We start from the raw sequence: 6,650 nt of genomic DNA on the forward strand, positions 1-6,650 counted from the left end.
CGGACAGTACTGTCTGATGTTTTTGTATTACAAGTCCCGCGGATACACGATGCAACAGTTTCAAGACTTTTTTTCAACAAATTATAATAAGAACGATGATATAGTTAGAAAATTTTACGGAAGAATTAAGAAACACACCAATAAAACGCATCATTGTACTCAAAGCTGTCGATCTTACTTATAATAAATATATTATACCTCGAAAATTATTATTATTATTATCATCTAGACTCTACATATTATTATTATTATTATTATTATTATTATTATTATTATTATTATTATTATTATTATTATTATTATTATTATTATTATTATTATTATTATTATTATTATTATTATTATTATTATTATTATTATTATTATTATTATTATTATTATTATTATTATTATTATTATTATTATTATTATTATTATTATTATTATTATTATTATTATTATTATTATTATTATTATTATTATTATTATTACTATTACTATTATTATTATTATTATTATTATTATTATTATTATTATTATTATTATTATTATTATACAAATTATTTTTATTACTACTACTATTACTAGACTTACATAGGTATATTTCTCACCGCTTCCTCGATATTTAACAAATTTTCTAATGCCTCCTCTACCTCCGGAGACATTAGAAGCATATCACTTTCGGGGTATAGAGGAAGCGGTGGCGACGCCGGTTCCGTTTTTATTATTGCCTCATCGTCATATATTGTTATAACCGGCGGCTGGAAAATTTTATCTTGCAGCGCCGTAAGTTGGGCGCATACAGTATCCAGCTTTTGGCGCATAATAGTAAACTCGTCCTGATTGCAGGATTTTTTTACTATAAACAGGAATAATAAGTATTAAATGAAATTCTTGTTAATAAAAAATATAATATAGCTATAGAACGTACCATTTTTAGACTCTACTTCCTCCTCGTAGAGTCTTTGCACACCTCGTTGTGGTTCAGGTGTAAATAACGCCGGTGTTGGTAGTGATGGTGGTGATGATTATGATTGTTGTGGTGGTGGTGGTGATGGTGGTGACGAGAGTGGTGAAACTGGTGATGGTGATGACGATGACGATGATGACGATAATGATGATGGTGATGGCGATGGAGGTGACAGTGATGGTGCCGATACTAATGTCAATGCTGGTTCCTCATGAACGAGAACTATTGTCTTAATATTAACACCTGATTTTGTTTCAATAGCTATGAATAAATTTATGACGTTAGTACGAATGTTATTAGACAGAGAAATAGAAGTACACTAGCTACCACTTGAGCACCACTTACCATGGCTTCTGATCACTCGCACTGGACTATCTTTATCTTCACCACGAATTTTTAACGCGTCGTGGCATAAGGCAATCGTCCCCTGGTGTTCCATGCACCCCTTTTTATACCATTGGACTATTTTTGGTATCTTCGCGTTTTCAAAAATCCTGCGTAATACCCTCGAATCTCGGCCAGAATCGTTTGACCGATGAAACTCTTGGCACATCAACTCCTTGAGGAGAGATGTTACTGAATAGTAGCGTAAATTTTTTTTAAGTCTCGCTCCATTGTATAGCTTTTTTCGTTAATTTTAGATGCTGCCACTATGCGGTGTTTGTAACTAGTACTGGAGTGCTGTACCATCTCTATCCACTATTTATAAAAACGGATGAACTACCCCTACCACACAGTGGTCAAAAAATGTGACCATCCCTTCCACAGACCTACAAGTCTTTTCCTTATTATTGCACAATTGGGTGATGCAATAGGTCCTAGGATTTTTGGGGGTGGTACAGTTTTAGATAACTGTCTTGGGAAAAATCGTGCACGCCCAGTTTAAGAAGGAAAACGTTAAAGCCTGTGAACACTTTATTTACTTTTTATTATTCCTTAAAAAGTGTACATAGTCGTAGGACATTACCATAGTCTAAAATTACATAAATTTACAACATACCGTATGGTACTGAATCGTAGTTATCAACTAATCGTCGCTTCACAAAATTACTCTTAAACGTTTTTGTTTCGTTTCGTGCAATGACATCGTGCATTGGGGTTCGTCTTAAGGATTTATAAGAAAGAACCACCTCCTCGTCTCCTTCGGGCGAGATACCAGTAGTTGCAAAAGATTTTAATGGTCAAAGTTGATGCTTTTCGTATTTGCATAGTTAAGACTAATACCCTTAACTTTACAAATATAATCGGTAACACCTTTAGGGGTTTCAACTTTGTACGCATAGCACTTGGGACCACACGATGCACACTCGCTTATATAGCTACCTTCTCTGTAATCTTCTAATTCATCGGTTAAATCCCCTAAATTCGTCCCTGTTTCTAAATCTTTAGAATCAGGAGTGTTCGATCGAATGAAATTGACACTATCCGTATCGTAATACAAGCATTGTCTACCAATCTTCTCAAGCAGAGCATACAGTCATAGTCTAGCCTGAGCTGTTGTGTACGCGGCAATAACAACGTTCGTAATTCTCGAGGGTTCGATAGTATCATCTACGTTACACCAGTTAATATATACCACATCATCGCTTAGCGGGAGAACACTAAGTATCTCTTTTTTAGGATTGCTAACTGTCTCGAGGAATGTTTTGCCATCGGTTACAATCGTTGTTTTTGGTTGATTTTCACGTTGACCAAATTTTCCCCAGAATGAATCTAGACATAATTTTGCAACGGCTCGCAGTCCTGAGTTTTTCGCTACGCGCTCACGTTCGAGTGTAATTCCTTCAGCCTTTTTGTAATCATCTAGATACTTCTGTTTGCTCTCTTCATCGATAAACGCTATAGGCCAACCTGAAGATTCCTGTTTTACCTTTAAGAATGTATCAATATAATCGACAAACAAACCACCTATACGTGTACTAGGGTCGTACTGGCTAATCTCGTATTGCCATACTTCTTCAATTTTCGTGATGATATAACCCATACCGACTGCTTTTTGAAGTTCAACAGAAACCCACGTACCTGTAAAAGCCCTAGCTTCCGAATTTTCATGTGTACAAAGATTCTGATTTAACTCATCACAACAAGAACGACATAGCGCAAACATTAGTTTACCATGCATTCTTACAGGTAAAACAGGATGATACAAATGTCCTTTAACTTTTGATGTCATTATCGTCGCCTGTAACCTGTTTACACTCCTCATCTATATACACTACAGGATGTCCCACGGGGAACTTGTCGTATTTATTTACAGTGGGATAGAACGAAGTAACATCGAGGTATCGAATCTGTTCTCCCTCGTTAACCTTATAGTACGTTCGAGTGTTACCAGTGCGACCCCCGTAGAACGCATGCCTCGGAGCGAGGCGACTCTTTTTTAAAACTGGTGGCGCCGCGTGTTCGATAAAGTTTTTACACTTGTTATCCGTAGCTCGTAAATAACGGTATTCATGTTCCCAGATTTCTTCTAAATGATAACCTAATGTTCTAATGCGTGATGATTTTAATATGGTGCGTTCATATCGCTCATTCAGAGTTAACCAAACATCATTAACAATATTTGTTTTATCCCGATCGCTAGGATAGCATTTGGGACAACCGTAAAACCAACCACCGTAGAATTCAAATACTGTTTTTCCACTATCTGTTTCATAATATCCATCTACCTTCAAGCCACCGGGTAATAGCTTTTCAGCACCACGACCTACGTGCTCTATGCGATATCCGCGTTCATGCTCAATCCACGCAAACCATTCTAATGCAATGATCGACTGGTTATCAAATCCTCTGTAACCACTTTTGGGGATAATACCGATACTGTCTTGTTTTAAAAAGTTAGATAACTTAAAGAATCTAAGAATCTAACTTTTTCAAAAGAAATCTCAAGGATGTTAGTGCCGCTCAATATAATCTGTGGAGTAATTTTCAGTGTCTCTACAATATATTTCAGTACAAATTGAGCATCAAACCCCCGAGCATTGTGTGCTATACATATCATCTGTTTGAAATCTGTCATATCTATAACGAGATCTATAAACTGTTTTAAGGGTTCATGATCAAAAACGAATTGACGAATACCGCAATAACTACAGAGGTAGGACATGTCATTATTGTACATACATTTTTCACATACTTTTTGAATTACACAAAGATTAACATCGTGAACTTTAACATCCGGGTTTCCCATCTGCTCGCGAACCTGCATCGTTTCAAAATCGTAAAATACAAAAAGATTTTCTTTTACAGGTGTGTTTTCTTTTTGCTTGGCTAATTGAATATTTTTCTTTAGAGGTGCTATATAACACCAATGCCTCAGCGGCCTATTAACACGACACGTATGACAAAAGCGTTCGTAACATCTATGCTTAAGCCTTTTCTTAATCATGATTGATATTCCACAATACTCACAATTTTTTATTGCGTCACATATAGATTTTGACTTAGCATATGAGTTTCGTTTGAGGTGACTAGCAAGACAATCGTTACCATGAAATATACGCTGACATTTCAAACATTTAACACCTAACATCTTATTATTACAAGCAGGGGATGCTCGACACAATGGACACGTTCCCTCGCCTCTGTGTTCTCTGTTATAAGTGGTCCGACAGGCGTAACCAAATTTTTTCATCGCAGTAGCGCCGGTCATGTTCAGTATTACGTCAAAATGATTTTCGTTAAGGATCAAACGCATGGTACCCGACAGATCCGCACCGTGCTTTAAAACTTCACTACGACCGTCATATACGGGTTTCAATTTACGACCACCCAGTTCTTTAGATTCGTAGACCTCTATTGCTAAGCCTTGAGGATTAAAGAATTTTTGAAAAATTGTAAGTTCTCTCAGCCCCATATCGATTTTCGGAAGGTATTTCTACTCTGGCCTCTGTCATCAATTTCCGCGCAGCTTCAAGTTGTAATTTGTTATTTAGTCTAGAATGAGCTAGTCTACGAAATTCATTATGAAACAATCCTGCACGACTATCACTACGTTTATAATGCGCTAAGGTTACAACCAGAGCTCGAGGTAGAGATAAATTATCATTATTGGTCATTATAACAATAGACTTTTTGCTCAAAGTCAAACGCTCGTAGGAGTCCACAGTTACTCGGACCTTATTTATAATGCGCTAAGGTTACAACCAGAGCTCGAGGTAGAGATAAATTATCATTATTGGTCATTATAACAATAGACTTTTTGCTCAAAGTCAAACGCTCGTAGGAGTCCACAGTTACTCGGACCTTACCAGTAATTATTCGAACTCTTTGAACTGTTATCATGAAGGACTCATCGATGGCAACATCGTGACCACTTTGAGCAACTTTTTCTACGAGCGACCAGAGATGCTCGAAATTACAATCTTGCGCAGGACGAAATGAAAGGCCTGCTGCTCGGTTTTGGGAAAATCCTGGAGAATTAAACGTTATTCCTACAAGATCTGAAGGTTCACCCTGATTTTCTATCATATGTCTGTGTAGATCCACAAAAGCTTCTCTCAACCAGCTCATAGGATTTACATCTTTTTCAGGAGCCTGAATTTTAAATGTTGTACACGTTCCGTCGAGTCTAAATCTTTGAAAGTGTCTCGTTGACTGCTCTACGATTTGAACTCTACCTCCAGGTAACATAGAAGAATCTTCTGCACCTCCACCTATCTGGTGTACTAACGCGGTGTCTTCACCGATGATGTCTTCCAGATCGATCCATAAGTTGTTCTCAGCGTTATTCATGATGTCATTATCATGATCAGCTTCTAGAAATCGTTTTATCCTCTCAATTTCGATAGCCTCTTCAATTTCCCTGCTAACGATGCTGTATACTTCTGACTGTATAGCCCCATCGCTAGCGTCGTCTAGCAAGTGAAGACATTAATTGTTAGTAAGATATGATTTTGAATTATTATACATTATACTTGCCGAAAACATCTTGAAATGTACTTACTATTATCAATGTGAGTGTTTAAACCCACCCGTTGAATTTTTCTTCCCGCGATATTATTGTCGTTGTTTTCACTGTTTCCGTTGAATTTTTCTTCCTGCGATATTATTGTCGTTGTTTTCACTGTTTTTTCTTTTCAAAATTTTATTACACTCTGGCATAGTGATACTGTAATATCGATAGGGAGTGTCGCTATACCATTACTGAACTCAAAAGCGACAATGATTTATATGAGGGTACATTTAGAATAGTGAGGTGGTGGGGGTGAGGGGAGCGGGAGTGGGGGTTGAGGGGGGTGTCGGTAGAATTCGGACATTTTTTGTCATACCTGCGAAAATTAGAAGACATTTTCCAACGCTTAAACGGCCATACTTTTTTCAACACCAAAGCTGTAAAATTACCTTGAAGAACTTAACACCGCCAATTTGTTTTCGTATGGTAAAATTTCCTTTGACTTTTGAAACCAGAAATCGTCTAAATCATAAAATCGTTTGTCTAAAATGTTAAACCCCATGATGTTCTTCTCCAAAGTTTCAGAAAATTTTCGTTGCACAAAAAAATGTCTCAGTGACTGCATGGCGCCTCTTTTTTATCAAGATGTCAGCTTGTCATTTAATTTTCCTTTTTACTTCCCGACATATCGTTTTGTCTGATAGTTTTACTGCTACCGCTTAGTTTTCGTACAGAAAAATTTCCACTTCCCATTTTTGAAAAATTTCAGTCGTAAAACTTTTGGGGCGTCGAGTTTGAAACGAAAAA

Source organism: Cephus cinctus, unplaced genomic scaffold (genome assembly GCF_000341935.2).
Source record: "Cephus cinctus unplaced genomic scaffold, Ccin1 Ccin1_scaffold0036, whole genome shotgun sequence".
In the NCBI taxonomy this organism is placed as follows: Eukaryota; Metazoa; Arthropoda; class Insecta; order Hymenoptera; family Cephidae; genus Cephus; species Cephus cinctus.